The sequence below is a fragment of the Eurosta solidaginis genome, chromosome 3 (assembly GCF_040869045.1).
Source record: "Eurosta solidaginis isolate ZX-2024a chromosome 3, ASM4086904v1, whole genome shotgun sequence".
In the NCBI taxonomy this organism is placed as follows: Eukaryota; Metazoa; Arthropoda; class Insecta; order Diptera; family Tephritidae; genus Eurosta; species Eurosta solidaginis.
In genome coordinates this window covers 75,436,660-75,447,196 of record NC_090321.1, presented here as the reverse complement: position 1 = coordinate 75,447,196, position 10,537 = coordinate 75,436,660, and positions in this window count along the sequence as shown.

The following is a 10,537-nucleotide window of genomic DNA, read 5'->3' as shown; positions in this document are numbered from 1 at the left end:
TAGCTACGTTTACATGTGTTAGTAACTGGTAGAAAGCAAACACTTGGATAGATGTTCGAACATGTATCTGTTAGTATGCGTGAAGTTAGTTCGTGAAAGTTTATGTCCCGCCAAAATAGGGTTATATGTATTGGTGTCTTTCGTTCTTGAGTGAAAGTGGTGAGAAAGAAAGGCTTTTGATTTATGGGGTACGACCGCCAAACGATTGCAGAGAATGTCTCAAAAGAAAAGTTGACTTAAGTGAGTGCGGAAGCAAGTTTTAATTATATATATTTTTTTGCGAAAAAAAAACAAAAAAATCGCGATTTTTTTCATAAAACCGTGCTAACGGGTAATTTAGCAGAATCCCAAGGAAGAGCCGGGATCCCATACTCTGCTTGACAACAGCCCCAGGTGAGTCCAGTGAAACCCCTTTCTCCCAGTCCATGGTGCATGTGGACTAATAGTGAAAATAAATTCAAAAAAAACATGTTAAAAGTGAAAATTAAGTTGAATAAAATTACATACCTACAATCAATAAAATTTTGTGAAATAAATGAAATTATATACTAAGATAAAATTAAGTAAAAAAAAAATTAGATAAAATAATGAAAGTTAAAAATAAAATAAAATTTAAATAAATTAAATAAAATTATAAAATAAAATTACATATGAAACTAATTAAAATAACTAAAATTACATACATAAATAAATAAAGCCAGATATTTAATAAAAATCTATTGGATAAAATCAAGTAAAATTAATAAAACCAAATGAATGAATAAAATGACATAAATAGGTAAAATGAAATAAGTAGATAAAAGTCACTAAATAAAATAAGGTCACATGCACCCTAATGTGTCTTCCTCTGCCGCCATGACCCCATTCCCTAATATTCTTCCCCTCTACACATCTAGATTGCTGTGCAAAAATTTAAGCTGTCCACCATCACCAGCCACAAACGCAAAAATAAAGCGGGGTAGTATTTAAGCTAAAGGAACTTGCCACACCAGCCACAAATACAGTCCGAAACATACAAAAGCGGGGTAGTATTTCATATAGAGGAAAGGGAAGCATACAGACGGTGCCAGGCCAGACGTCAAGGGAGTAAAGGGGCATCTGAGCGCTCCTGTCCTGGCACCGCGATCATTATTGGAGCTGCAGATACAATCACTAATTGGAGGAGAAAAGCAGTCAAGGAGAGAGCCTAAAAAGGGAACATAATTATCCGTGCTCCGCTGCCGGGATTTATATTGTTTTCAGTTGAAGTTGTGTGAACTCATTAGGGATCATTATTTTTTGGTTAATTTTTAGTTTATTACGATATTGTTTAATTTGAATTTTTAGTTTATTTTCGTTAAGGTTTAATTTAACTCAACTCTAGTTTTTTTCGATTTACGTGTGAGTTTTTTTCTATTTTTCGATGAATTGATTTTTTTTGAAATTTTACTAACTTTATAATTGTAAGCATTTCTACCTTCATATTCATTCCGGTTTCTTACTTCTTCTCATTTTTCTCTATCCTTTCGAAATTCCACTTATTACTCATCTACCTATTATTTCCTTAACTTTTTTTTCCACACCCACACATTCGCACATTTAACCTTTTTTCTCATGTCCCGCCTTCCCTCTAAAATACCTAATTTTTAAGCACTCTGTTTCTACATGAGTTTGTCACTTTTTCCGTTCACCTTTTTTGCATTTAATTTAAAGATTACAATTTCGATTCCACCTTCCTAACACTTTTATCTCTTTGCCTTTTTGTACGTGTTGCCTTTTGTTGATTCTAATTAGCGCATTCTTCTGTTATTTTTTACTTCTAGCTTTTGCTTTACATTTTCTTTTTGCGCTTATATTTTTTTGCAAGGCTATTAGATTTTATAGTCTACCCTCAGTTTCATTTTTTTTCACATATTAGTTAAATTTCCGATTTCATTTATATTAGGCTGTCGCACTATTGAATTTTGCAGTTTTTTTATTTTTATTATTTAAATATATATATTATTCTGTTTTATGAGCTCTAGGCCTGTTTTAAATAAAACAACTCCGTTTGTTGCTTATATGTATTTAATTTCGATATTTCGATCTCAATCTGAGATCATCATCAGGAATCTTCCGCTGTGATCACGTCTTTGCACCACAGCGGAATAAATCGAAATTAAATACATATAAGCAACAAACGGAGTTGTTTTATTTAAAACAGGCCTAGAGCTCATAAAACAGAATAATATATATATTTATTCATTAACGGCCAATAAACAAATTAATTTATTATTTAATATTTTTTTATTTATTTATTTATTTTGTAAATTTTTTTTGAATCATCATCCTTCACTCTAAAGCGCATAAATTCTTTGATCCGGGCCGCAACCGCATGCCCGAATAAATTTGTTATCTTTCATTGTCACCTCTTCCACCGATCGACGTTCCAGCATAGGTTTGTAGGTGTATGTATATGTACGTTCTTTACAGCCACGCTCTCTCTTCGACGCAGGTGCCTCGGTCGCGGGATTGATCGGTAAGTGCTAGAGTTATAAGTTATTAACTACCTACACAAATAGTTTAAATACAAACATACGTATATATCAAATTGTAAACAAACCTGCTGGAAGCCAGCAGAGGCTAAGGAGTTATTGGGATACAGTGGCGGTCCGATAACGACAGCATTATTAGCACTTAGTCGTTTTCAATTTTTAATTTTTGTACGCTAAAGTTTCACATTTTTATTCGGTAATTTTCAAGTTAAGTTTTTGGTGCACGGTCCAATTTTCCTTTTTACGTAAAATCCTTTTCATTTTTATTCAATAGTTTTCAATTTAAAGTTTTTTTTTTACTTTTGGATCTTCCGTGGGTTTTTGTTAAGTTTTTTTTCATCCACAATCTTTCCATTAAATAAACCCAAAAGTAAACTTCCTTTTCCCTATTATCTTCCATTTAGCAACTTTTATCGCCATCTTTATTATTTTTACTTACGAATATACATATCTTAGAGAGAGTTAGTTCCAACTAATTAGTCTTAAGGAAAATTCCACATAAGTGAAGTTTTTTGAAGTTTTTTTGATCATTAATTTTAGGATATATATTTAATAAAGAGTTTTTTATAACGTTTTACAAAGGAATCCAAACTTATCATATTTATTAGTTCATGGGTTGAGCTTACCCTAAAAATGTCAGGCTAAGACACTCAATTGGTGTGGGTGTTGCACGAGTGCAAAAAAAAAAAAAGGGGACGTGAATGTGAGGCGACTATGACTGACTAGACTGGATAGGGACATGAAACCGTAACGTACCGACAAATGTCAGGCTAAGGGGGGTTGCTAAAGTTCCGGAGTCAGTGCAACGCCCAAGGCTGCGTCAAGGTTGTACGCAGAAGGGAAGGGGTGACTCCACCTGACACGGACAGACCTTTTCTTCCCGCTTTCCTTTTCTTTACATAGATTTCAGGCATGAACCTCTCTTGTTTGTATATCTGTAGGTAAGGCGGGTGAGCAAAAACTCACCCCACCCGACGAGCTAGCAGGGGCTTGCCAGCATGCCAAGTGCCACCTCCGCCTTACCCCAACAGTCAGTTATATAACAGATTTACAACCAGATTGACTGAATTTTTGTATGTGTGCGTGTCGGGTATTTGACGCTTGCCCCGCCACTATCAAATAAAAAGCCATCAATCAACATTTGCATTGAGAAACCGTAGCGTTCGGACGTGAATATGCCGTCATCGGATGATGACTTTTTTACTTGCAACTACAGCAGTTTTATTAAATAATAAAAAAATTAATAAAAATTTTATTAAATAATAATAAAAGCTTTACATTCCATAAAGCTGCTAAGCATTGATAATTTTCAATAAATTTTAATATGAATTGCTGTTCTTCCGTGCACTTGTTCATTTTGAATGTCGACACAATCTAAATACAACACTGCTGTTTTGTCAATCACACCCCGCGACTATCAAATAAGCAAGCGTCAAATGAAGAAATCAAAAATTTTTGATTTTCATCAACGTGTAGCCGACAACAAATACGTGTGTCCCGAAGCCACCCGACTGCACTAATACACACAAAATTCAGTCAATCTGGTTGTAAATCGCAGGAGGCTCTAAATTCAAAACCACAAGCTGTCATGAAGGAAGTAATCAAGGTGCACGGTAGCATTGTGAATGATGACTAAGTGTGATCTCTTCTGCATAAACGTCAAAATTCCAAAGTGATTGGATCACCTGATTCGTATTTGACTATCGCTGTCTCATTCTGTATCTCTTTCTATCACCCGCTGAAGATAGGCGCCGCCATATTGAACAGCCTGTCAAAACGCTGAAAAGTAGCCATATTGAACAGCCTGTCAGGCAGTTGACAGATAAGATAACACACTTTGTCATCATTCACAATGCACGGTAGGCTCGCAGGTGCAAGTCGCAGTAGGCAGACGTCAAGAAATCGTTCATCATCAAGACAGTCGAAATGCGCAAATTCAAAATTAAATTACAAGCAATTAGGCATCGACAACTTGTGTATTCGCTGCGGTAAGGACAATCACACGAAAGAGTGTCGAACAAATCGACATAATCTCAAATGCAACTAATGTGGCGAAAGTGGCCACGTTCAACAAGTATGTATAAAAACGTTAATGAGTAATTCAAGCGACAAGTCGAGTAACAAAGCAGTTGATAGCGATGAGGCAATTCACCAGGTATACGGAATAAATCAAATAGTTGATCTTTACAAAAGTCATCATGGCGAATTGAAGGAAGACGTGGGTAAATATTACATTACTGTTAAAATTAATAGTCAACCACAAAAATTTGAAGTAGATTCGGGGGTAGGCTATACATTAATTCCTCGAAATGAGTTCGAACAGCTCAATATCAAAACAAAACTTCAACCATCCTCAATAGCATTTCGTTCATACACAAAAAACGTAATAGTCCCAGATGGCAAAGTAAAAATAGAGGTAGAATACAAAAACCACCGATCAGTAGAAGAAATTTACGTAGTACCAAATGGGTATGATGCTCTTTTGGGTCGAATTTGGATTAGACATCTAAAAATCAACTTACAGCAAGTAGACAATCAATGTGCAAATAAGTTATCCAACTACCCAATGCGTAATATTTGTTCAATAGAAGACATCATTCACAAATTTCAACAAGTTTTTATACAAAAAGTAGGGTGCGTGCCAAACCTTGAAGTCACACTTCAACTTAGAAAATACGCTAGACCGAGTTTTATCAAGGAGCGAGAAGTTCCATATGCACTACGCAACCGTTTTGAGACGGAGCTAAATGATTTAGAAAAGTCGGGGATCATATCAAAAGTTGAAAGAAGTGACTGGGGGTCACCTTTGGTAATAATTATCCCTAAAGCAGACGGCGGAGTGCGACTCTGCGTTGACTACAAAGTCGGAGTTAATACACAGCTCGTGTCTGCAAACTACCCCATACGTCGCATTGACGAAATTTTGAACAATCTCAAAGGTTCCAACTATTTTTGTAGGCTTGATTTATACAAGGCGAATTTACATCTTCGAGTAAGTGAAGAATCTAGCATTATCCAAACAATATCTACGCATAGAGGCACGTATAACGTAAATAGGCTTTCATTTGGTATCAAAACGGCACCAGCTGAATTTAATCGCATTTTTGAGCAAATATTATCTGGATTAAAAAACACAATGTCGTATTTGGACGATAAGATCGAATATTTGGGTCATGTTGTTCAATATAATAGAATTTCAAAATCACCATCAAAAAATTTAAGCGATAGATGTAGACATTAACGAGATAAATATAAATTTTGTAAATCTGCCAATCTCAACTGACAATATATGTGCTGACAATTATTGTATTCGAGCTAATGTTGATTTTGGTCCTCTTGAGTTTGCTAGTGTCGATGATTGTGATGTCGTTCAAGCCATTCTTTCAGTAAAGTCTAATGCTATGGGGTTCGATGGTATATGTCCGAAATTTTTAAAAATAATTCTTCCTAAAATCCTTCCTCACTTAACCTACTTGGTTAACTCGGTGCTGACGTCCTATGTATTTCCCAAATGTTGGAAAGTTGCTAAGGTAATCCCAATCCCCAAGCAAAACAAGGAGTATAGACCTATAGCAATTCTGCCTTTCCTTTCCAAGGTCGTCGAACGAATTTTGCACTGCCAGTTAAATACTTATGTGCAGGATAATAACCTTCTCACAGATTCCCAGTCTGAATTCAGGCCAAATCGTAGCTGTAAAACGGCGCTCCTATCGGTGATAGAGGATATTCGATAACAAGTTGACAAAAATTTTACTGCTTTCCTGACTCTTCTCGACCATTCAAAAGCGTTTGACTCGGTCGACCACACCGTTCTCTGCAAGAAGCTGGACAACTTATATAATTTCTCCAACTGTGCAACAGCCCTAATCAGATCGTATTTGGCCGACCGAACTCAGGCAGTAAGTGTTGGTAGCAGAAAGCCTGACTTCGTCAGTGTTTTAAGAGGAGTCCCACAAGGCTCAATCCTTGGTCCCCTGTTATTTGTTTTGTATATAAACGATTTGCCTGGTGTTCTCAAGTATTGTAATATTCACATTTATGCTGACGACGTACAATTGTATATGTGCTGTCCTAGTGATCATACCAGTTCATGTATTAATTACGATTTGTGTGGGCTTCTATGAACGGCTTATGTCTTAACCCTAAGAAGTCGAAATGTATAGTTATTCATAGAAGGTCACTAGATAAAAGTGGAATGGAAACTTTAATTTTAGACAACACTATTATAGAATACGTTGACACGGCAAAAAATGTAGGTGTAGTTTTTAACAAAAGCTTGACATGGAAAGATCACATCTTCCGCACAGTGGGAAAACTGTATGGGATGCTTCGTACACTCTGGCTTACACAATATTTTACTCCGTTACATATTCGTCTACTAATAGCAAAGGCGTACTTAATAACTACGCTCCTTTATGGTTGTGAGGTTTACTCTAATTGTGACTATGTATGTAATAGGAAACTTAATGTTGTTTATAACAACATTGCTAGATACGTCTATGAGTTGAAAAGACTTGACAACGTCTCTCATCATGCTTACAGGTTGCTAAACATTTCTTTCTATAACCTTATTAAACTTAAAACGCTCACTACGCTACATAAATTAATATATATGAAGGAACCTGACTATCTGTATCGGAGGCTAAATTTTCTCCAGTCGTCTAGATCTGTTCTCCTTACCCACTTCAGACATCGTATGCTAATATCTGATCGCCAGTTCTTCATTACTTCCATACGTCTTTGGAACTCGCTCCCTTCTAGACTTAGGCTTATAAGCAATGCTCTGCTCTTTAATAAAGAATTAACAAGTTTCTATAATAACCTAGACAATTAAAATACTGATTTCTTCTAAGCAAATGTACTCTATCATTCGTTTATTTATTTATTTACTATTTATTAAATATATTATTTATTGTAACCTTTTCTTAGCCATAGTCATTAGCTTTAAGTTTCAAGTTTAAATTGTTCCTATGTTATGCCTTTTACCGACTAGCACTATAAAATAATTTTTGCCAAATTGTTGTGCTGGGATGAATTGCCTAATAAATACAAATACAAAATACAAATAATAAATATGCCACGACCCGCTAAGCAAGACGATGTTAGACGATTTTTAGGAATGGTTACGTACTACTCCAGATTTATTCGAAACTTATCTACAATCACGTTTCCACTACGACAACTACTACAAACCAACACAAAGTTTTTTGGTCTTCCAGTTGCGAGGCAGTGTTTTTAAAACTTAAGGAAATTATCGCCAGTGATACAGTGCTAATGCCTTTCAATCCCGAATTGCCAGTAATAATAGCATGTGACGCAAGTCCTACGGGAATCGCAGGTGTGCTTTCGCACATGACGGATGGCCTAGAGCATCCCGTCGCTTTTGCATCCAGATCATTGCTTCCGCTGAAAGGAATTACAGCCAGTTAGATCGAGAAGCTTTAGCCATTGTATTTACCATCAATCACTTTTTTATGTACCTATACGGTAGGAAGTTTAAACTCATTACCGATAATCGACCACTTACGCGAATTTTCCATCAGCACAGTAAAATGTCCGCAATAACAGCGTCACGATTACTACGTTATACTGAATTTCTATCAAGTTTCAACTATGAAATAATCTACAAAAAGGATTCAGAACACACTAATGTGGACTGCTTATCCCGCGTAGCACCAACTTTAACAAAGCCGTCTACAGATAAAATTATCAATGAAGAAGTAAATGAATTATGTTCAGTATCAATTTTTGAAATTTCAAGTGAGTTCATAAATGCGGAAATTCTAGCATCAGAAACTGATAGAGATCCAGACCTATCTAAACTTAAGTCAAGTTTACTTACCAATTATGAAAATGAAGATGTATACACACTTAATACTGGATTTATCTTTAAAGGTCAAAGAGTGTTGATTCCGAAAAAGCTACAACCGCAAATACTACAATAACTGCACCATACCCATCCGGGAATGACTAGGATGAAACAGCTTTCTAGAAGATATTGCTTTTGGAAAGGCATCGATCGTGACATTGAAACAACAGTCAAGGCGTGCAAAGCTTGCTTGAAAGTCCAGTCTAAATCCGCAAAGGCACCAACCCATCATTGGGAGGAGCCAGATGCAAACTGGGACCGAATACACATATACTATGCAGGCCCATTTCAAGAAAATTTTTTCCTAATTGTCATGGATGCGAAATCCAGATGGGCAGAAGTACGAGTGGTATGCGATGCTCCTACGACCACAACAACAATAAATCTACTTTCAAATATATTTGCGTCTCACGGCTTTCCTTCGATAATGGTATCCGACAATGCAACCATCTTCACAAGCGATCAATTCAAAACATATTGCAGTACCAACCGAATTTTTCAAAAACTTATAGCACCAGAATATCCTAGCACAAATGGATTAGCGGGACGCAATGTCCAAACCCTCAAACGAAAATTGAAGGCGATGTCAGCAGAGCCAGGCTCTATACACCACAAAATTAACGAAATTATGCAAAGATACCGCGCAACACCACTTAATTGCGGAAAAAGTCCTGCAGAATTATATTTCAATCGACGAATTCGAATCCGGTTGGATGCGTTAAAACCAAACACGGAAAACAAATCAACTAGCCCTATTCCAGGCGTGCGCCAACTAAGCGTGGGAGAAAGGGTTCAGGCATTATTCACACGAACTAACAAAACGGCATGGAAAACAGGTACCGTTCTGAAAAGGTTTGGTAATCTCCATTACTTAGTTAAGCTAGATGACGGCTACGAAATAAAACGACACATTGATCAATTAAAATCCACCAAGGTTCAACAACGAAGAGTTCATTTTTCTCCAGATATTGAAGAAGGCACTTCAACACAACCGTCCAACGATTATAGTCAATACAATTTTGAGCCAATTATTCCACAAGTTCAACTCGAGTCAAACAACTAACCAACTGAATTGTCAAACAATCAAGGGATGCCTAATGAAGGCCAAAGAGGTCAAGAACCAGTCGTCCGTAGATCTGCACGTTCGAAGAAAAAACCTCGACACTTAATAGACTACGTATAGAAACAAAATTTCAATATTTACTCGTATTCATGTACATATATATTTAATATTCAGATATGTAAATCAATTATATATTAATTCGTTTATCACATAATGAGTCCAATTAAGCGTGGGAAATTATTATACTGTTTTCACACAGACGGCTTATTGAATAATAAAGGCAGTTTTCTACATTAAGACGCTTATTGAGCCCAATCTTCCCTACAAAATTCGAATCTATAATTATTTCATTAGTAGCTAATCGAATGCCTAATGAAGTCAAAAGCACATTGCAACTCTGTTGGCAGCGTTCCGCTTCTTAGTTTTTGGTGTGTTCAGTGCTTAAAAATGTCATTGTCTACATGGCGGAACGATACAAGAGGGTCGCATCGAACAGTTGATTATAACCTTTTTTATTTGATTTGATACATCAACTTCCGACGCAGTACGATTTTGATATTTGTCCATCGAATTTACAAGTACATGGAATTTTTTTATGTTTGTAGGTATGTCACCATGCTGCCACCTTTTTTTTTGTTTTTTTTTTTGTTTTTTTTTTGCGGGGAGGCTGAAAAATGCCTAATGCACCATAATTGCTGCCGTCGCAGCAACCGTGTGTCCGTAGACTAAAAACAGCCCCGTTCTGGAACCGTCGCCCACCCCGGCACCACTTTCGCATTACTTCAGGGTGGCGTTCCATATTTCTCATTTTTTAAGAGCCTACTGTTGTCCCTGCGTCCAGGTTCCCGCTATTTGCTCTGAGTGTCCATTTAATCGCCACTGCTTCGCATGCGCATTTCTCTGCGCTCCCTCTCAGCATCCATCAGGCGTGTCATTACTATAAATGCCATTTTGCTCACTGCAGTCCAGCATTCTTTCCTGCTGCACATATGTGAAACTAAATTTCTCGTGGTAGGTTCCTCCCCAAAGACTCCATGCAAGGTGAGTCTTTCTTCGTGGAAACGGGGGCAGTAGAACATGACGTGTTCTGCG